This window comes from Sciurus vulgaris (assembly GCF_902686455.1).
Source record: "Sciurus vulgaris genome assembly, chromosome: 7".
NCBI classification, from domain to species: domain Eukaryota; kingdom Metazoa; phylum Chordata; class Mammalia; order Rodentia; family Sciuridae; genus Sciurus; species Sciurus vulgaris.
This window is the reverse complement of record NC_136467.1, coordinates 76,826,482-76,849,771: the sequence shown is the minus strand read 5'-3', so window position 1 is coordinate 76,849,771 and position 23,290 is coordinate 76,826,482. Positions and strand designations below refer to the sequence as shown.

The 23,290-nt window shown below is 36.3% G+C and overlaps 1 pseudogene across 1 annotated transcript; it reads left to right on the top strand.

Annotated features, from left to right (window-relative positions):
* The first annotated feature begins 1,902 nt into the window (after positions 1-1,902).
* LOC306665451 (large ribosomal subunit protein uL23-like) lies at positions 1,903-2,429 on the top strand (annotated as a pseudogene). Its single transcript has one exon. The product of its transcript is annotated as a large ribosomal subunit protein uL23-like (transcript).
* Positions 2,430-23,290: the final 20,861 nt, after the last annotated feature.

Genomic DNA, 23,290 nt, shown 5'->3' with positions numbered 1-23,290 from the left:
TATATTCATTGAGAAAAAAGGAAAAAGATTTTTTTGCAGAAGGCATGTTTATGTAGAAAATCATGAAGAATACACACACACACGCTTGGATCTAATAAGCAATTGTAGAAGGTCATAGGATATAAGGTTAATATTAAAAATAAATTAATTTCTTAAATACCACAAAAAAACCCTGCAATTTGAAATTAATAAATTCACAAAACTCACACAGTGGGGAAGAAAGAAGCAATTCAATTAGACATGGAAAAAGATGAAACATTTCACTGAAAAAGATATAATGATAACAAAGCACATGAAAGATGTTCAGCTGATTGGCTATGGGGGAACTGCAAATTAAAACCACATGAGATACTACTACACACTTATCAGAGAGGCTAAAATAAAAAAGTAAGCCTAGTGTGTGAGGATGTAGAGAAATGGGATCACTCATACATTTCTGGTGAAAATGTAAAATGGTACCAGTAACTACCCTGGAACATAATTTGGCAGTTTCTTTTGAAACTAAACATTCAAGAATTATAGTATCTAGCACTTACACTTCTGGTCATTTAACCCAGAGAAATGAAGGTGATATTTGTGCAAAACCACATATGTAAATATTTATGGCCCTTTTTTTCATAATAATCAAGACCTGAACACATGCAGTTGACTTTGAGTGGCTATATGGTTAAACAAACTTTTGTATGACCATATTGTAGAATACTACTTGACAATAAAAAGCAGTGAACTATTGACACACAAAGAAATTCAACTAAACCTCTAGGGAATCATCGTGAATGAAAAAAAAAAAAAAAAAAGGCAAAAAGATTTCATATGTCACAATTTCAATCATAAAACATTTTTGCAACTACAAAATTATAGAAATGAAGAACAAATTATTGGTTCCCAATGTTAAGGAGGGGGTGGAGTAGGAAGGAGGTGGCTGAGGCTATGGTAGGGTAGTACAAGAGACCTGTGGGGGTGGGGATGTGTTGTGTCTTTCTATGTCAATGTCAATACACTGGTTGTGATATTTTAGTATGGATTTGCAAGATGATACTATTGGAAGAAACTTGGTAAAGGTGTCCAGGATCACCCTTCACTATTTCTTTCCACTGCTTGTAAATCTATAATTATCTCAGAATAGTTTAATTTAAAAATTTAGTGAAAGTATATGCATTCAACTGAATCAAATCTAAAGAAAGAAATACCATCTATCATTTTTCTAAGGTCACAACACATACACCTACTCACTCATGCACACATCACAAAGTGAAGGTATATTGCCCCATGTTTCTGATCAATTCATATCACCCGAGGATGACCATTGCATCTCATTGCAGCATACCTGTTTAAAATTCCAACTCCATATACAGAGCCAAGGAGGTCTGAAGAAATCAGACAGTGGCTTAAAAATATATCAAATAGACTCCATTTCTTCTATTACTGCTTCTGATTTTTATCTTTATACCTTTGGAAACTTTGAGATGTTTGCTATGTGCTGAGGCTTTTAACATTTTTCCAGTGGGACAACATGCATAATAATAGATGATAGAGTGCCTAGGAAGAAAAATACACATGGATTTAAAATTACTCTAGAGAGGTAGCATTTATAATAAATTAATAAAAATGATTTTCAACAAATCAATGATATTCAGAAAATTAACTATGAAAAATTTTAACCTATATTGAAATTAAAAACCCTTATTTCTGACTCTCTTGACATAAATTCACTCAAGATTAAATACATATACACAAATACGCACACACAAACACAAAATAAGTAAATAAATAAAAATGCTAAGGCAGGTGGCTGGTTCTCATTACATATTCAATATTCAATTCTAAAATTTCTTCCTTTTGTATTTTTCTTGCAAAATTATCAAATAAAATATACTAATTTAATACAAAATGTAGCTTTTCACCAAGATGGCACCTAAAGCTAAGAAGGAAGCTCCTGCTCCTCCCAAAGCTGAAGCAAAAGCAAAAGCTTTGAAGGCCAAGAAGGCAGCGCTGAAGGGTGTCCACAGCCATAAAAAGTAGAAGATCCACACATCACCTACCTTCCAGCGACCCAAGACGTTGTGGCTCTGGAGGCAGCCCAAATATCCTTGGAAGAGCGCCCCCAGGAGAAACAAGCTGGACCACTATGCCATCATCAAGTTCCCCCAGACCACTGAGTCAGCCATGAAGAAGATTGAAGACAACAACACACTTGTGTTCACTGTGGATGTCAAGGCCAACAAACACCAGATCAAACAAGCTGTAAAGAAGCTCTATGACACTGATGTGCCCAAGGTTGACACCCTGATCAGGCCTGATGGAGAGAAGAAGGATATGTTCGACTGGCTCCTGATTATGATGCTTTGGATATTGCCAACAAAATTGGGATCATCTAAACAGAGTCCAGTTGTCTAATTCTAAATATACCCTTTTTTTTTTCAACCTAAAAAAAAAAAAAGACAAAATGAAAATCTAAGCCATAAAAAAACAAATTGAAAAATTTTCAAAGTAATTTCATTAGTTTGTTCACTATTTAATGATTAATGAACCATGTTATAGGCACTTAAGATACATCAATGGACATGACAGACTGCAATTCCTGCCCTCTTGGGGTTTATATGCAGTGGTAATCATCCTAGAGTAATTATTCCTGCTTTAAAATAGAAAATATTAAGAACCATTTTTATACCATTGGTATTTCTGTAAGCATAAGAAGGGTGAAATACTGTACTTTGAAAACTATAATTTCTCCAAGTCCTTTATAGTCATGCTCATACACTTGAAAATTATAAATTTTTGTAAACAAACTGCATCATATCCATATAATTGGCTATTATAAAAGATTATAATTTTGATACAGAAAACAAGCAAAATCATTATGCTGAGTAAAAATGCCAGACCCAAAAAAGTATATGCTATATAATTCCATTGTGTGAAACTCCAGAAGAAATAAATCCGCTGCATAGTAGTAGAAAGCAGATCAGTGCCTGAGGCTCAAGATGGGGGAAGTTGACAGGGAAGAGGAGTGAAGGAAATGTTCTAAATCTTGATTTTGATGTTGGTTACATGGGTGTAAAGATTTGACAGAACTCATCGAAATGTAGATTGAAAATGAATTCACTTTATCATATGTAAATTTTCCTCAATAAAGTAAATAGTAAAAATAAATCAATGTAATTTACGTTAATCTAAAAGAGAAATTAGCAGAATGCTATTAGAATTAGCAGAATAAGAGAAAACCATATGGTTACCAAATTAAGTGCAGAAAAGCCATTTGACAAAACCCCACTCACAATTTTATAAAAACAAACCTCTTAGCAAAGAGAAATAGAAGCCTATTAAAAATGAACAAATCATAAACAACAAAATCTCCCTCAGTAAGTGTTGAATGGTTGAAGTTTCCTCTCTGAGACTGAATAGAAGAGAATAACTGTTATCACCCCTTTTTTCCAATCTTGTTCTGGAAGTCCTAGCTAGTGCAATAAGGCTAGAAAAAGAAATAAAATGATAAAAATTTTAAAAAAGAAATAAAACTGTTATTTACACATGACATTATTGCTTATGTTGAAAATCCAAAGGAATGTGTGGATAAATGAGATTTAGCAATGCTTTTGGAAAAATAAATAAAAATCAGTTGAATGCCTGAATGTTTGGAACAAATATTTGGGAATGAGATTTTCGTGTATATCACTTACAAGTATAAAAAACTTCAACACAGATGCTCCTCTACTTAGAATGGGTTTACATTTCAATAAACTCATAAATTGAGAACATCAGAAGTTGAAAACACACTTCTTCCACCTAACCTATCAAATATCATAGCTTAGCCTCTCCTACCTTAAAGATGCTCAGAACACAGGGCAGAATCATCTAACAATTGGCTTACTTTATAATAAACTGTTGAATATCTCATGTAACTTATTGAATGCAGGCATCCAAATCAGGGAACAAATGGCAGACGGGGAGCTATATCTTGCTGCCACTGCCCAGCAATGCAAGAGAGTTGGGAACTACATATTTCTAGCCTGGCAAATGGTAAAAAATTCAAACTCTTAATAACGGGTATGATCAGGCCTGAGATAAGATCTTACCGGAGATTGCATTGTGTTCTCAACTCTTGCGCTCTTGCCTGGGATGATTTCAAGCAAGACATGAGATTTATATACCTTTACATAATAAAGGTATATTAATAGAAGGGAAAGAAGAATGTGGAAAGTGACTCTCGACTGAGAGAGTGGATCCTCTCAGAGAGGAGAGCCACAACTCATTTCTTTGTGAGCTCAGTTTTATCCAGGTAGGAGAAGAGGTTTCTGGAGAATCCTACCCAAGTACTACGTTCTAACTTTGGAGTGGCAATGGACTGTATCAGATTCTTAACTCCGTGCTGCACATCTTTCTACCTAAAGACAACTCTCAGTCATTGTGGTTTGTGTAAAGTCATAAAGGTCCTCTCTCTTCTGGTTCTGGCCCAGGTAAGGGTGACTTGAGCTCTTTATATCAGGGGAGGAATTTTTGGACATGCATTGGTCAACCTTGAGAGGAAAGAACATCCTGAAAATAACAAGACTGTCAGTTAAGTGTTGTAACATGATGTTATCTTTTAAAATTAGACCTGGGTTGCTGTTATCTTTTAAAATTAGAGCTGGGTCAGAATGGCCTTATGGTGAGCTGCTTTGAAGAAAGACATACTGAGAGTTAACACATAGGCTGTCATCTAGAATTAACCCTTCAAACTCTTATGTTTCCACCACTCATGTCTACGTGCTACCTAACAATCTGAAGTACAATTTTACTGAATGCAAATATCTTTTACCCCATTATAAAATCAAAATCAAAAGTCAAATTCTGTTAAGTTGGGAACAATCTGTACCTACTTTTAAACCTAATGAAAGATGTCTTCAAAGAAACTAAAAAAAATGACTATACAAAATTAAATGCCTAAATAAAGGAGTGATAAATCATGTTCATGTATTGAAAGACTTATTGTTTAAAAAGTATCAATTCTCACAAATTTATCTGTATATATATATATATGTATGACTACATGAATGACATGAATATACATTGTGTACAACCATATAAATGAAAAGTTGTACCCCATTTGTGTACAATGGATCAAAATGTGTCTGTAAAAATAAAAATATTTTAATAAAAAACATTCAAGCAGCTTTTTTTTAAAAAAGAAATTTATCAAGTAGATTGTAAAATTAGATATAATTTCAAAGGAGTGAGCATGACTAAAACATCTTGAAGGATATTGAAAGACTTATACTATCATATATCAATCCTCATAAAAATTATAATAATTAAAATGAAGTGATGTTAGTGTAAGAATAGGAAAAAATATTACAAAATAGAGAATCAAGAAACAAATTCATGAACATATGATCGCTTGTTTTACAACAAAGTATTGAATCAGTTGGATAACCATATGGAAAAAAAAAAGGTTGTCTAATATTTCCTTATACCGTACCAAAAAAAAAAAATCACTCACAGATGGATTATCAACCTAAATGTAAAAGGCAAAGAATGAAGTTTCTATATGTTAGTATTCAATATCCCCATGATCTTTAGTTGTCAAAGTTTTCTTAAATAGGATACAGCAAAGTACAAAATTTAAATATGTTGATATTGATTTAATGTATTGATTTTATTAAGATCAAGAATTTCGGTTTGTGCCATTATCAGTGTTAAAAGACACAATTAGTAGGACAGAAAAGCAAATCACAAAGAAGATACTTCCAATTCTTTTATTTTAAAAAATCAGAATATATTAAGAACTCCTCCAATTCAGTAAAAACAATAACAGTAAAAGTAAAACTAAAATGCATTTCACAGAAACAAATATATAAAAGACTAATAAATAAATACATAAAGATGTTACAGCTCATTAGGTAAAAGAATATGAATCAAAACCATATCAGGTACCAATACACAAAGCTTTACGTGCTAAAATTTAAAGTTTAATATTTCTAAGAGTTGGCAAAAGTGGAACTCTTATCTATTACTAGTAGGAGTGTAAATTGATGCAACCTATTTAGAAAGGTTCTAAGGTTGAACTCATTCCCTAGAACTCAGCAATTCCAAATCTATATATGACCCCAAATCATTGCATCTATGATTGCAGGCACTGCGTATGTTCAACAGGCACACACAAAAACATTCAAAACAGAATTATTGAGGCACAATCACACAATGGAATTTTGAAATATTTAGTGAGACATGCAAACATGAAGGTGAGCAAAAGAAACCAGAAACAATATGCATACATGTGGATCCATGTACACACAAAGGCTTAAAGCAGGAAATGCTCATCTATGATAACAAAAGTGAAAACAGTGGCTTATTTGGTCAGTATGAATAAGAGAACACAAGGTCCATTTCCCAGATGCTTACATTCTATACCTTGATCTGGTGGTAGTTGAATAGATGTGTTCACTTTGTAAAAATTAATGCCTGTACATTCATGATTTTGCATTTTTTTCTGTTTGTTATGCTTTAATTTTAAAAGATTTTCCCTCAAAATGTATAAGTTTACAATAAATACAAACCAATTAAACTGGCCAGTTAAAAATCAATAATCCTAAATTACCAAAACAACAAAATCTGCTTGTCTATTTTTTGCCATAGATTCACCTAAACTATATGGATACAGAAAGTTGAAAGTAAAGATATGGGAAAATAAATACCAGTAAAATAGGAACCCAAAGAAAAATGGAATAGTTCTATTCATTTCAATAAAATTAAAAAGTGACAGAGTATAAAGAAAATATTGCAAACCTATAATCAGAGTGATATTTAACACATTTTTCTACTAAATCAGTACATTAAGCAGATGAAATATGTATCAATACATAAAATTGAATTTAAAAAAACCAGCAAGGAAATTGCCTTAAAGGATTTCCATTGAGTGTGATACTTAGTAATTAGAGAATATACATCAATTTCAAGTGCCCATAACTTTTATAAAAATTGACTTCCTGCTAGGTCACAAGCAAGAATGAATTAATACCAAAGAATTATTATTGTACAAACTACATTCTGTGAATAAATTTTAAAATGTAAGAAATAAGAAACCAAAATATTGGCCTCATACATTTTGTTCTTTTTTTTTTATTGTAAACATGTAGTTTCTCTATTTGTACATGGAGTCAAGGCATACCACTTGTGTAATCATAAATTTACATCAGGTAATGTTGTTTGATTCATTCTGCTATTATTTTTTTCCCTTCCCCCCCACCCCTCCCCCCCCTCTTTCCCTCTATACAGTCCTTCCATCCTCCATTCTTACCACCCTTCTTATCCCAAACCCTAAACCAAATCCTAACCCTAATTCTAACACCTCCCACCCCCCATCATATGTCCTCATCCGCTTATCAGCGAGATCATTTGTTCTTCAGTTTTTTGAGATTGGCTTATCTCACTTAGCATGCTATTCTCCAATTTCATCCATTTGCCTGCAAATGCCATAATTTTATCATTCTTCATGACGGAGTAATATTCCATTGTGTATATATGCCACAGTTTCTTTATCCATTCATCAACTGAAGGGCATCTAGGTTGGTTCCACAATCTGGCTATGGTGAATTGAACAGCTATGAACATTGATGTGGCTGTATCTCTGTAGTATGCTGATTTTAAGTCCTTTGGGTATAGGCCAAGGAGTGGGATAGCTGGGTCAAATGGTGGTTCCATTCCAAGCTTTCTGAGGAATCTCCATACTGCTTTCCAGAGTGGCTGCACTAATTTGCAACCCAACCAGCAATGTGTGAGTGTACCTTTTTCCCCAAATTCTCGCCAACACCTATTGTTGCTTGTGTTCTTGATAATCGCCATTCTAATTGGGATGAGATGGAATCTTAGGGTAGTTTTCATTTGCATTTCTCTTATTACTAGAGATGTTGAACATTTTTTCATAGATCTGTTGATTGCTTGTACATCTTCTTCTGTGAAGTGTCTGTTCATTTCCTTAGCCCATTTGTTGATTGGATTATTTGTATTCTTGGTGTAGAGTTTTTTGAGTTCTTTATAGATTCTGGAAATTAGCGCTCTATCTGAAGTATGAGTGGCAAAGATATTCTCCCACTCTGTAGGCTCTCTCTTCACATTACTGATAGTTTCCTTTGCTGAGACAAAGCTTTTTAGTTTGAATCTATAACAGTTGTTGATTCTTGCTTTTATTTCTTGTGCTATGGGAGTCCTGTTGAGGAAGTCTGATCCTAAGCCAACAAGTTGAAGATTTGGACCTACTTTTTCTTCTATAAGAGGCAGGGTCTCTGGTCTGATTCTGAGGTCCTTGATCCATTTTGAGTTGAGTTTTGTGCAGAGTGAGAGATAGGAGTTTAATTTCATTCTGTTGCATATGGATTTCCAGTTTTCCCAGCACCATTTGTTGAAGAGGCTATCTTTTCTCCATTGCATATTTTTGGCACCTTTGTCTAGTATGAGAAAATTGTATTTATTTGGATTTGTGTCCATGTCCTCTATTCTTTTTTTTTTTTTTTTATTGTAAACAAAGGGGATACATGTTGTTTCTCTGTACATGGCATAAAGGCATACCATTTCTGTAATCATAAATTTACATAGAGTAATGTTGTTTGATTCATTCTGTTATTTTTTCCCTTCCCCCCACCACTCCCACCCCTCTTTTCCTTCTATACAGAGCTTCCTTCCTCCAGACTTGCCCCCCTCCCTAACCCTAACTCTAACCCTAACACTAACCCTTCCCTCCCCCCATTATGTGTCATCATCCACTTATTAGCGATATCATTCTTCCTTTGGCTTTTTGAGATTGGCTTATCTCACTTAGCATGATATTCTCCAATTTCATCCATTTGCCTGCAAATGCCATAATTTTATCATTCTTTATGGCTGAGTAATATTCCATTGTATATATATACCACAGTTTCTTTATCCACTCATCAATTGAAGGGCATCTAGGTTGGTTCCATAGTCTGGCTTATTGTGAATTGAGTAGCTATGTACAGCTATGAACATTGATGTGGCTGTATCTCTGTAGTATGCTGATTTTAAGTCCTTTGGGTATAGGCCAAGGAGTGGGATAGCTGAGTCAAATGGAGGGTCCATTCCAAGTTTTCTAAGGAATCTCCACACTGCTTTCCAGAGTGGCTGCACTAATTTGCAGCCCCACCAGCAATGTATGAGTGTACCTTTCTCCCCACATCCTCGTCAACACCTGCTATTGCTCGTATTCTTGATAATCGCCATTCTAATTGGGGTGAGATGGAATCTTAGGGTGGTTTTGATTTGCATTTCTCTTATTACTAGAGATGTTGAGCATTTTTCCATATGTTTGTTGATTGCTTGTAGATCTTCTTCTGTGAAGTGTCTATTCATTTCCTTAGCCCATTTGTCGACTGGATTATTTGAATTCTTGGAGTAGAGTTTTTTGAGTTCTTTATAGATTCTGGAGATTAGTGCTCTATCTGAAGTATGATTGGCAAAGATATTTTCCCACTCTGTAGGCTCTTTCTTCGCATTGCTGATAGTTTCCTTTGCTGAGAGAAAACTTTTTAGTTTGAATCTATCCCAGTTATTGATTCTTGCTTTTATTTCTTGTGCTATGGGAGTCCTGTTAAGGAAGTCTGGTCCTAAGCCGACATGTTGAAGATTTGGACCTACTTTTTCTTCTATAATCTACAGGGTCTCTGGTCTGATTCCGAGGTCCTTAATCCATTTTGAGTTTACTTTCGTGCATGGTGAGAGATATGGGTTTAGTTTCATTCTGTTGCATATGGATTTCCAATTCTCCCAGCACCATTTGTTGAAGAGGCTATCTTTTCTCCATTGCATATTTTTGGCCCCTTTGTTTAGTATGAGAAAATTGTATTTATTTGGGTTTGTGTCCATGTCCTCTATTCTGTACCATTGATCCACCTTTCTATTTTGGTACCAATACCATGCCGTTTTTGTTACTATTGCTTTGTAGTAGAGTTGAAGATCTAGTATTGCAATACCCCCTGTTTCACTCTTCCTGCTAAGGATTGCTTTAGCTATTCTGGGTTTCTTATTCTTCCAGATGAATTTCATAATTGCTTGCTCTATTTCTGTAAGGTACGTCATTGGGATTTTAATTGGAATTGCATTGAATCTGTATAGCACTTTAGGTAGTATGGCCATTTTGACAATATTAATTCTTCCTATCCAAGAACATGGAAGATCTTTCCACCTTCTAAGGTGTTCTTTAATTTCTTTCTTTAGTGTTGTATAGTTCTCATTGTAGAGTTCTTTCGCCTCTTTTGTGAGATTGATTCCCAAGTATTTTATTTTTTTCGATGCTATTGTGAATGGGGTAGTTTTACTAATTTCTCTTTCTGAAGATTCATCACTTATGTATAAAAATGCATTGGATTTATGAGCATTGATCTTGTAACCTGCTACTTTACTGAATTCACTTATGAGTTCTAAGAGTTTTCTGGTGGAATTTCCAGGTTTCTCTAAATATATAATCATGTCATCAGTGAACAGGGATAGTTTGAGTTCTTCTTTTCCAATTCTTATCCCTTTAATTTCTTTGGTTTGTCTAATTGCTCTGGCTAGAGTCTCAAGAACGATGTTGAATAGAAGTGGTGAAAGAGGGCATCCCTGCCTGTTCCAGTTTTTAGGGGGAATGCTTTCAGTTTTTCACCATTTAGAATGATATTAGCCATGGGCTTAGCATAAATGGCCTTTACAATGTTAAGGAATGTTCCCACTATCCCTATTTTTTTCTAGTGTTTTGAGAATGAAGGGGTGCTGTATTTTATCCAATGCTTTTTCTGCATCTATTGAAATAATCATGTGATTCTTACCTTTAAGTCTATTAATATGGTGAATGACATTTATTGATTTCCGGATGTTGAACCAACCTTACATCCCTGTGATAAAACCTACTTGATCGTGGTGCACTATCTTTTTAATATATTTTTGTATGCGATTTGCTGAAATTTTGTTGAGAATTTTGCATTGATGTTCATTAAGGATATTGGTCTGAAATGTTCTTTCCTCGATGTGTCTCTGTCTTGTTTAGGTATCAGGGTGATATTGGCTTAATAGAATGAGTTTGGGAGGGTTCCCACCTCTTCTATTTCATGGAATACTTTGAGGAGTATTGGAATGAGCTCTTCTTTAAAGGTTTTGTAGAACTCGGCTGAGAACCCATCTGGCCCCGGGTTTTTCTTTGTTGGTAGCCTTTTGATGACCTCTTCTATTTCATTGCTTGAAATTGATTTATTTAAGTTGTGTATGTCCTCCTCGTTCAGTTCAGGTAATTCATATGTCTCTAGAAACTTGATGTCTTCGAGGTTTTCTGTTTTTTTTTTGGAGTATAGATTTTCAAAATAGCTTCTAATTATGTTTTGTATTTCACTCTTGTCTGTTGTGATATTTCCTTGTTCATTCTGAATTTTAGTAATTTGAGTTTTCTCCCTCTTTCTCTTTGTTAGAGTGGCTAAGGGTTTATCAATTTTCTTTATTTTTTCAAAGAACCAACTATTTATTTTGTTAATTTTTCTGATGGTTTCTTTCATTTCAATTTCATTGATTTCGGCTCTGATTTTAACTGTTTCCTGTCTTCCACGACTTTTGGTGTTGGTCTGCTCTTCTTTTTCTAGGTCTTTGAGCTGTAGTGTTAATTCGTTTATTTGTTGATTTCTACTTCTTTGGTTGAATGCGCCCCATGAAATAAATCTTCCTCTAAGTACTGCTTTCCTAGTGTCCCAGAGATTTTGATATGATGTGTCTTTGTTCTTGTTTACTTCTAAGAATTTTTTTATTTCCTTCCCAATGTCTTCTGTTATCCATTCATCATATAATAGTGTATTATTTAATCTCCAGGTATTGGAGAAGTTTCTGTTTTTTATTCTGTCATTTATTTCTAATTTCAATCCATTATGATCTGATAGAATACAAGGTAGTATCTCTATCTTCTAGTATTTGCTAACAGTAGCTTTGTGGCATAAAGTATGGTCTATTTTAGAGAAGGATCCATGTGCTGCCAAGAAGAAAGTGTATTCGTTCTTTGTTGGATGGTATAGTCTATATAAGTCGGTTAAGTCTAAATTGTTGATTGTGTTATTGAGATCTATGGTTTCTTTATTCAATTTTTGTTTGGAAGATCTATCCAGTGGTGAGAGAGGTGTGTTAAAATCGCCTAGTATTATTGTGTTGTGGTCTATTTGATTTCTGGAATTGAGAAGGATTTGTTTGACATACATGGATGAGCTGATGTTTGGGGCATAGATATTTATGATTGTTATATCTTGCTGATTTATGCTTCCCTTAAGCAGTATGTAATGTCCTTCTTTATCCCTTCTGACTAGTTTTGGCTTGAAGGCCACATTATCTGAAATGAGGATGGATACTCCAGCTTTTTTGCTGTGTACCTGTGCATGGTATGTTTTTCCCATCCTTTCACCTTTAGTCTATGGGCATCTCTTTCTATGAGATGAGTCTCTTGCAGGCAGCAAATTGTTGGATTTTTCTTTTTAACCCATTCTGCCAGTCTATGTCTTTTGATTGATGAGTTCAGGCCATTAACATTCAGGGTTATGATTGTGATATGTTTTGTATTCCCAGTCATTTGACTCATTTTTTTTTTTTTTTTTTTTGACATGATTTGGTTTCCCCTTCATTTGGCTATTCCTTTAGGCTAGTTCCTTCCGTTGCTGATGTGCTTCGTTGTTTTTCATCTCTTCCTCATGGAATATTTTGCTGAGAATGTTCTGTAATGCCGGCTTTCTTTTTGTAAATTCCTTTAGCTTTTGTTTATCATGGAAGGATCTTATTTCATCGTCAAATCTGAAAGTAAGTTTTGCTGATTATAAGATTTTTGGTTGGCATCCGTTTTCTTTCAGGGCTTGGTAAATGTTGTTCCAGACCCTTCTAGCTTTTAGCGTCTGGATTGAAAAATCTTCTGATATTCTTATTGGTTTCCCCCTGAATGTAATCTGATTCTTTTCTCTCATGGCCTTTAAAATTCTGTCTTTATTTTGTATGTTAGGTATTTTCATAATAGTGTGACTTGGTGTGGGTCTGTTGTAATTTTGTATATTTGGAGTCCTATAAGACTCTTGTACTTGGTTTTCCATTTCATTCTTCAGATTTGGGAAATTTTCTGGTATTATTTCATTGAATAGATTGTTCATTCCTTTGGTTTGTTTCTCTAAGCCTTCCTCAATCCCAATAATTCTTAAATCTGGCCTTTTCATGATATCCCATAATTCTTGTAGATTCTGTTCATGGTTTCTTACCAATTTTCTGTTTGGTCAACTTTGTTTTCAAGATTAAATATTTTGTCTTCAATATCTGAGGTTCTGTCTTCCAGGTGTTTTATCCTATTGGTTATGCTTTCTGTGGAGTTTTTAACTTGGTTTATTGTTTCCTTCATTTCAAGGATTTCTGGGTTTTTTTTTTTTTTTTCAGTATCTCTAACTCTTTATTGAAATGATCTCTTGCTTCCCGTATTTGTTCTTTTAACTGTTGATTGGTGCGATCATTTAATGTTTGCATTTGCTCTTTCATCTCCTCCTTCAATGCCTGCATTTGCTCTTTCATCTCCTTGTTTGCTTCCCTGATTGTTTTAATTATGTACATTCTAAACTCCCTTTCTGACATTTCTTCTGCTGTGCTGTCATTGGGTTTTATTGATATAGTATCTAGGTTTGTTTGAGACATTTTCTTCCTTGTTTTCTCATATTGGTCAGATGTCAGTGGGACTCTGAGATATTGCAGATTTCCTCTATTGACTTATAGTGTTCCTGTAGATTTCCAGTGTATCACCTCCCAGCCTTCAGTAGCCTGAAGTCTTGGAGGAACTTGACAATGCAGTGCTTTTGAAGAAAGCTGCCCCTAGCATGCTACTGGTTCCAGGGTTTGGAGCTAAAGCTCTGTGTGGAAAGGCTCTCACTGGGGTGCCTGCTCCGAGAATCTGGTCGTGTGGGAGGAGCCCACCACCACAGTGAGCAGGGCTACCTGGGGAAGACTCTAGCTGCCCTGCCCTGCTCTGATAAGCCGCCCCTATCCGTGCCTGCCACCCAGGCCGAGCTTGACCACATGGGGGGACTCAGCCCATGGCTCTATTTTAGTCCGAATCTCTCAGTGCCTCCCCTTCTTGAATCATGGGTTCTGGTGCGACTAGAGATGCATCACCTTCTAGTCCACCATCTGGATCACCCCGTGAAAAGAGCCTGCAGCCAGAGGGAGCAGGGCCGCCTGGAGAAGTCTCTGGCTGCCCTGCCCTGGTCCTAGAGGCTGCTTGTGGGTCGGAGCTCTCCGCTGGCTCGAGGACTTGTGGCTGGCTCTGTGTAGAAAGGCTCTCACTGGGCGGTCTGCTCCGAGAAGCTAGCCTTTAAAGGCACCTCCTGCCGAGGGATCCGGGCTGCTTGGGGAAGTCCCTGGCTGCCCTGTCCTGGTCCCTGAAGCTGCCTGCGGGCCGGAGCTCGCTCTGCTGGCTCAGGGACTTGGAGCTGGTTTTGTGCAGAAAGGCTCTCACTGGGGGGCCTGCTCTGAGAAACTGGAGAAGCTGGCTATGTAGGAGGAGCCCACCGTCGGAGTGCGCAGGGCTGCCTGGGGAAGACTCTAGCTGCCCTGCCCTACTCTGATAAGCCGTTCCTATCCAGGCCTGCCACCCAGGCCAAGCTTCACTCAGTGGGGGAGACTCACCCCGTGGCTCTATTTTAGTCCGAGTCTCTCAATGCCTCCCCTTCTTGAATCCTGGGTTCTGGAGCAACTGGAGATGCAGTCACCCTCTAGTCTGCCATCTTGGATCGCCCCGTGGAAAGAGCCTCCTCATATATTTTTGTAAATTAAAAAATATACTTCCAAAACCCCGTGGAACAAAATACTTCAAGTACAAAAACATTAAAACTAAAACACGATAGAAAAGCGTAATATTTAATGTTTATTTAATGTGCCTAAAGAACTTACACATAGCCTTACATGGTTAGCTGAGAAAGAAGATTGAAAAATGGAACCTATCTGTAGCTCAAAAAGATAAGACAAACCTTAAAAATATAGCAAAAATCACTCAAAGAAGAGAAAAAACATGTAAAAATAAGGAAATCAATATTATAAAAAAAATAGAGGGTGTTTACCAAAGTCAATAGTTGTTTCTTAGAGGGAAAAAAAGCCTTTAAATAGAAAAAAATCCAATAAGATTGGTCAAGAAAAAAAAGAAATGGTACAAATAAATTTTATTTAGAGTATCTGTTTAGTTATACATGACAGCAGAATCCATTTGATATAATTATACAAGCATGGAATATATCTTATTCTAATTAGGACCCCATTCTTGTGAATATACACTATGGTGAGATTCACTTTAAAGTAGTAAAGTGATAAAAATGACAATATAATAAAATTTTATGAACAATTTTATAATGATACATTTGGAAACAAATGTATTTAACAGTTTTAACAGGAAACAAATGAAATTAACAGTTTTCTAGACAAATATAATCTCAAAATTGTCTTTTCATGGCAGTATCACATATAAAGATGCATGAGTTATAAAGAGGATGACCACATCCTTTCATTCTTAATTGCCCCAGTTTGGACAATAATTTAGCTGGTCACCTTGAAATAAGGGACTATTGGGGATTTGAGGAGAGTTTGTGTGGAAGCAGGCCCTGATTAGGTCACTGTGTACAATTACAAATTGTACAATTTGATTGAATTAAATAAAATCAATACTGGGAAACAAAACCTAGAGTCTGTCTTTGTCTTGGCCCACTGATAAGCATTGCCCAGTGTCATACCCATGAGTTTAATTTTTTTTTAATTTTTAAAATTTTTTTATTTGTTCTAATTACTTGTGCATGACAGTAGAATGCATTTATACATTTTGATATTGATAAATCATACAAAAATCAAGTGTAATTTCTCATTTTTCTGATTGTACATATTGTAGAATCACATGGGTCATGCAGTCACCTATGTACATGAGGTAATAAAGTAAAGCAGGAGGCATCACAATACCAGACTCAAACTATACCACAGAGCTATAGTAATAAAAATAGCAGGGTATTGGCACCAAAATAGACCTGTAGACCAGTGGTACAGAATAGAAGACACAGAGACAAACCCACATAAGTACAGTTATCTCATATTAGACGAAGGTGCCAAAAACATTCATTAGAGAAAATACAGCCTGAGCTGCTTTCAAAGGGCAGTGGTACTAATAGGAGAAGACATTTTCAGGCTCCTCAGAGCTTCTTGATCCTCAAGGGTTCTCTTCAATTCTCTAAAGCTCCTCTGCCTACAAAACCCCATCAGCTTGTAGGAACGTTAGGCTGAAAACATAAGGTTTGCTCCAGCTACTGAATATTTGTTCTAGAAACTCACCACACCCCATGTAGCCCAATCTTCAAGCTGGTTTTAACCATTTGCTTGCTTTTGGTTATGGTGGAACTTTGATCATACAATTGGAACTGAATGAATCTGTCAGGTATGTCACCATAATGGGGAATTTTAAAATATGCAGCTTTCCAGTGAGGTTTTTAATATTTATGCTATTTTCATACTCTGTAATGTTTTGATTTTATATTTGCACTTAATGGCAATCCTTTTGTAAGGACTGGAGGAGGAATATACTATGTTAGCAACATCCAAACAGTTGGTGTTTTAAATTAACAAAGGTACATTTTTTTATCACACTTTGTGTCTGTACTAGGTCAACAGAAGTGCGCTATTCATTTGTCACTCAGAAACCCAGGCTAACAGAATAGCCACCATCTCAGAATTCCTGGTTGTTTGTCAGAGAACTGACACAGGTCACCCTCAGTCAGCACTCACTTGCCAGAAAACATTACATGTTTCCACCCAAAACTGTCACAGCTACTCATTCGCACAGCCCTGTCTTCCATTTTTTATTGCAGGTATCTTAGAAAGTTGTTGTGGGAAAGCATCATTCTTATTTAAAATTTAATTTAATTTTGCTTTATTGTGTTAACAACTCAACGTGAGATCCACCCTCTTAAATTTTTAAATGTGTCATAAGTTATTGTAACTCTAGATATAATGTTGTACAGCAGATCTCTAGAGCTTATTCATCTTGCTTGAAAGAAACTTTAAACTGTAAATTATGTAAATATATTAAATTGTATAAATCATGTGCTATTCATTCTTTTTGTCAGCTAAATCTACAACAAACTTATGCACACACATGTGTACCTCAGGGCCTGCAGTGGAGTGAAACAAGAAAGATCTTTAAGCCATCAGATTCAACAAGGCACTCACTTTTTAGGTCATGTCAATTCAAATAGGGAGACAAACACATCTTTGAAAGAAAAGAAGGATGCATCCAGCCAATTCTGAAACAAATTCCCCAAAATGAAAAAGGAAGAGAAATCAGAGAGATTGTATCAGAATGTGCAAAAGATACGTGATAGATCTTAGAATAAGGCAAGACTATGAAACAAGTTCAGAAGAAAATAAAGACTTGAGGAGAAAGAGAAGAAAAGCTACCCAATTCCTTGGGGGAACAGCTTGAGAGACAAGCTCCTTAACACTCAAAAATTAGGGGACAAAATGACTTCATGGAGGAACAGCAATTCTTTTTGTTGAAAGAAGGTAAAAATACAGTTTGCCATTATTTGTCTGCTGAGATTAAGGAATTTGCTTAACATTTACTTTCCTACAATCATCATTTATGTGGTGGTTGATCTATGTTATTAATCAAACCCTCTTCCATGCAAATTGTCATGCTCAGTATGCTTCTTGGCATTATTTATCTTTTCATATGTCAAGAAATAACTTTGAATCCAGGCCCAGTGACTCACACCTGTAATCCCAGTAGCTCAAGAGGCTGAAGCAAAAGGATCATGGGTTCAAAGTCAGCCTAAGCAATTTAGGGAGGCCCTAAGCAACTCAGGGAGATAGTCGCTAAGTAAAATATATAAAAGGCTGAGGATGTGGCTCAGTGGTTAAGTGCTCTTGGGTTCAATTCTTGGAACCTAAAAAAGAAAAATTTATATATGTATGTATCTTTGGCTGTCAGTACTAATTGAGAATACAATTAAACTTGTCACCTACATTCATCCCCTCTCTTGCAATGAACATATCTCAACCTAGGCTCTCTAGCCAAGAGAAAAACCACATCATGAATCAACATGCTTTCCTGGGTGCACTTTTGTTCATAAAAATCCAAATTTAAAGGATAGGTCATTAATTGAATTTTCATATCTTGGTTTTGGTTACAAAGAAATAAAAGATGCATGGTTGTTAAAATCATGTTTGAAAAAATTCTAAATATTTTCCTTTTATTCCACTTCATGCCAAGAGTAAAGACCAGCATCAGTGGTAGTTTCTGAGGTTCACTCTGCTCTTTGTCTTGTCAAATGGGATTGAGTGTTTAAAAGGTGTCTTTCAACACATGGAGTATTGGTGCTTCCATTGTGTTTCACTATTCCCCAGTGGCCACTTACCATCTGGCAGGCATTACCAATGGTGTTGGCAAGACTCATCCTCCTCAGAGTGGCTGCAAATGTACAACCTGTTACTCAGTGCCTGCCAGCAAATAAAGAACTTCTCTTGTTTCCCATTCTGCTTTAGTTGCCAAATGAATGTTACTTTAATATCTAATAGCCTTAACCAGCTGCTAGGTTCTGTTCTTCCCAGTTATGATTCCTCGGGCTTTCCAGTTCCATATTGTCCTGTCATTTCAGAGTCAGGCCCCCAGAGATATTGAAATAGAATCTCAAAACCATTGCCTCCGAAGCCTTTTTAAACCAAAGCAATCACCTCTTCTATAGTCCCCAGACTGCATGTGGCACCTTGGCAAACCAGTATCTCACACAAAGGTTTTTCTACCCAAAATATGTTTTGGAACCCTCTCTAATATCTTTGTTTTCCTCACTTCCCAACTGAGGTCTGCAGCAGTTTGGATATTTTTGTCTCCTCCACAGCTTATGTTGAAAGGTGGGGTTTGATGGGACATCTGGAATGAATGTTGGTATAGAGAGGGCTCTCGGAAATGGGTTTGCTCTCATCCTCTGCCAGGTGAGGGAGAGGGTTCCTCTCCTCCAGAGGATGAAGCATTCAAAAAGCTGTCTCGGAAGCAGAAATCAGGCCCTTATCGGACACAAAACCTGCCAACACCTTGTTCTTAGACTTCCCAGTCTCGGTAATTGTGAGAAAAGGAATTTCTGTTCTTTATAAATTATCCAGCCTATAGTATGCTGCTATAGCAGCACAAAACATACTAAAACAAGAATAGTCTTTCAAAGAATATGTATTATTTCATTATGTGTCACACACTCTCTTAGAAGCTTTGGATATGTCCATTAGCAAAACATAGGTCCCTGTTCTGTGGTTTTTATATTCTAGTAGGAAAGATGCACAATAAATTGAAGAGGAGCAGAAAAAAAGAAAGAGTAGAGTAGGGCAACAGAGATTTGGAGTGTGGGGATGACACTGGAAAGCAGCAAAGAAGTTAGTCAAGGAAAAAGGATGCAGCAGGCACAGTGGGCAATCAGGGGGAAAGCCACCAGCCCGGGGATGTTGGGTGAAGGCAAGGAGTGCTTCAGCCAGGCTGGAGCAAAGGTGGAGGCAGTGGCAGGATTATGTGATGGGACAGGGGTTGGGACCAGCAAGACCATGAAGGGCTCTCGATTTTCTTCTGCGTGAGATGAGGAGCCATTGCAGAGTTCTGAAAAATCAAGCACTCTGACTTGACTTAACATTTTAAAAGTATCACACTTTCTGCTGTGAAAGTAGACTATAGGGGGCTGGGGGTGACATGCAGGAAAGCCCCCTAAGAGGCCAGTACCCGAATCCCACCAAGATATCCAAGAGCTTGGGCAGGGATAGTAACGTGGAGGGGGAGAGAAGGGTACGAGAGTGTGCTTAAAAGACAAATTAATGTGACTGCAAGGGTAGCGGCCTAAGAACCAGAAGGATGAATTTGCCATCACCTGAGATGGAAAAACCCTAGTAGAACAGATGTGAGGGAGAAAGATCAGAATCTCAGTTCTGAACACACAAAGTTTGAGAAGTTCTTTAAACATTCAAGTGGATATGCAAATTATAAGTTGGATATATGTGTCTGGAGATTAGGAGACAGGCTAGAGATTTTGCTTCATTTTTCTAATCCAATTCTCTACTTAAAACTAATTATAAAAATTAACCCAGGAAATAAGAACATTGCAGACATGAAAACTGAGCAAGGGTAAATTTTTCTGGACTCCTTATAGACAGAGTCTCTGAATATAGATCCTAAATAAAACATATCCCCCCAAAATAAATTGACTTGATTTTTATTTGATTCTCCTCTTGACATTCTAGGGAGTGAATGAAATGTTCTAGATGGTAATGACTTTCTGTCTATAAAAACCACCTATTCATTCATTCATAACACAAAGGTTTATTCAGCTCCTACACATGTGAGGCTCCTATTCCTCCCCAAAGTACATTGTCTTGCTTAAACAGCAAAACTAGCCAAAGAATAGAGGCAGGGGGAGGGAATTGAATTGAAAGGAAGCACCTTTTACAACAAATGTCAGAAGGACAGCCTGGAAATTCTTTGACTTTAGAAGAGCTACACTGAGAGCATCTAATGTGAGAGCAACATATCAGAGAACATAACAACAGCAAGCAAAAGCTCCAGGGCCCTGGGGCTTTCTGTTGTCCAGAAGGATTATGGGAGAAATATTGTATACATTATATGTATTTTATGCCTTAGATTTTGAAAACTGAAAATCATCTCCACATATTCAGGGCTTTTTGTTTTTTAATGGTGAAAGCAGAAGGTGAATAAACCAACTTAAAAAATTACATCCCAACATTTTCAAATTTGCTTATTACTTTAAATTCTACAGACACAAGTATTAGAAGGGTAGGGGTCCCTTGTGGATAGAATGCAGTAGATAGATGCTATTAATAGTCCATTAAAGGGAGAAATTATGTATCGACAAATGTGCATTTAGTGTCTCTGTGTGCAAACACTGGTTGGGAATATGAAGAATGATGAAAAACAGTCTCTCCCTCCAGGATCATAGCATGATAGGATAGGGAACTCTACAAATATACATAAATGGCACTGAAGTTAGACAGACTGGACTAACACCATAACAGATGTATGTGAACATAGGGCAGGGGAAGATTAATTATGGGAGTGGTATGATATTTCTTAGAGGAGAAGGGCTTAGGGTGCAAATAAAATACTAGTGGTGAGGATCAGGAACAAGGATGAAGAGACCTCGAGCATAGATCTGGAGGCAGAAATACAAAGCATGTGTTATGGTTTGGATATGAGGTGCCCCCCCAAATCTCCTATTAATGCAAGAAATATTCAAGATAAAATGAATGGACTGTAAGAGCTGTAACCTAATCCATTCATCCTAGTTTGAATGGACTGGATGGTAACGGTAGGCAGGTGGGACATGACTGATGGAGGTGGGTCACTGGGAGTGCCTCTTTCCTATGGCCCCTTCCCCCTTCCCTCTTTATGCTTCCTGATCCTGCCATGAACTGAGCACTTTTCCTTCATTGGGTCCTTCTGCCTCACCTTGGACCCAGAGCATTGGAGTCAGCCATCTATGGACTGAGACCTCTGAAACCATAAGCCCCAAATAAACTTTCCCCCTCTGTGTTGTTCTTGTCAAGTACTTTTGTCACAGTGATGCAAAAGATGACTAAAACAGCTTGTATGGAACAATTAATGGCCCAGTGTTACCAGAGCATTTAAAAGGTAGATAGTAAATTAAATGTATACATCCATACATTTATAAATAATATAAGGAAAAAGACCCAGTGGGTACCTGGCATAAAGATACAATAAGTTGAATGTTAACTTGCATTTGAATGTATATGTAATATATATTAGGAAAATGTGATAATAACTAAGTATAAGATGAAAATGGTTCAGGAAAAGTGAAAATTAGCAATTGTGGGTAGATATAGGTGGTGCAGAGTTTTCAGCCTGTATGCCAAATTAAGGATAGATTTAGGGCTTTTGAAATTCTCTTTGATAGAATTACAACATATTGCATGTATGTAAAGTATATAATTTATTAAGTTTTGACATATGTATACCCCCATGAAATCATCACAATAATCAAAATAATGAACTTATCCATAATATGCCCCCCAAATTCGTCTCATATGCCTTCATAATCTCTTCTAGAATTCCTCCTAATCCCTAGATAACCAGTTATCTGCTTTCTGTCACTATAAATTAATTTGCATTTCCTAGAATTCCACATAAATAGTATCCTAAAATATGTTTTCTTTTTTGCCTGGGTCTGTTCAGTCAATGTAAATATTTTGACACAATCATGTATCAGTTCATTCTTTTTTCATTGCTGAGTACTATTTCTCTGCTTCCATTCACCAGTTGATGGGCATCTAGGTTATTTCCAGTTTGGGGTTATTACAAATAAAACTGCTTATGAATACTCATGCACAAATCTTTGTACAGACATATGATTTCATTTCTCTTAAGAAAATGACCTAGTCATGGAATGGATGGATCACATTTAACTTTTTAAGAAATTGCCAAATTCCTTTCCAAAGTGGTTAAACCATTTTACATTCCTTCCATTAGTTGTGAGAGTTCCACTTCCTTGACATCCTCACCAAACTCAGTATGTATGGTAAACCTTTTTAGAAAACTATTCTCTTACCATATAACCACATGCAAGTGGCCCTTCTGCACTGATGGAATAAATTCAATAGACAATGTTTTCAATATTTAAAAAGAGCAGAATACCCATATTATTCAAAATAATGATAAATACCAGTGAAAATAGCTTAAAAAAGTTAAGGAGAGAGATTTTTAGGAAGTAGTCCGAAAGGTAGTCCAAATAGGATTGGGATATGACTAGTATTTAGAGTATTTTTAAGACTATTTGATATTTTATAGCAAACTGAAGATGACAGAAGGAATTAGTGAATTTGAAGATAGACCTATAGAAAGTAGATTGATATCAAATATAGATTATTTTAGCAGAAATATAAAATATTTTTAAACGAATAAGCCAAAGTAGTCTCAGAGTTCTTTTCAGAAGAGACTTTAAGGGCTCCTTTGTTCATGTTAAACTAAAATTTAATATAACATGAAATCTATATTAGTCAACTTTCCAATGATGTGAGAAAATACCTAAAAAATGACTTAAAGGAAGAAAAGTTATTTTGGATCACAGTCTCAGAGGTTTCAATCTGTGGTCACTTGGTTTCATTGATTCCGGGCCTGCAGTGAGGCAAACACCATAGCCCAAAGCACATGGTGAGAGTAAAACTGCTTACTTCATGGCTGCAGGGAAGCAGCAAGAGAGCTAGAGACTGGGGATAGAATATACACATCAGAGCCATA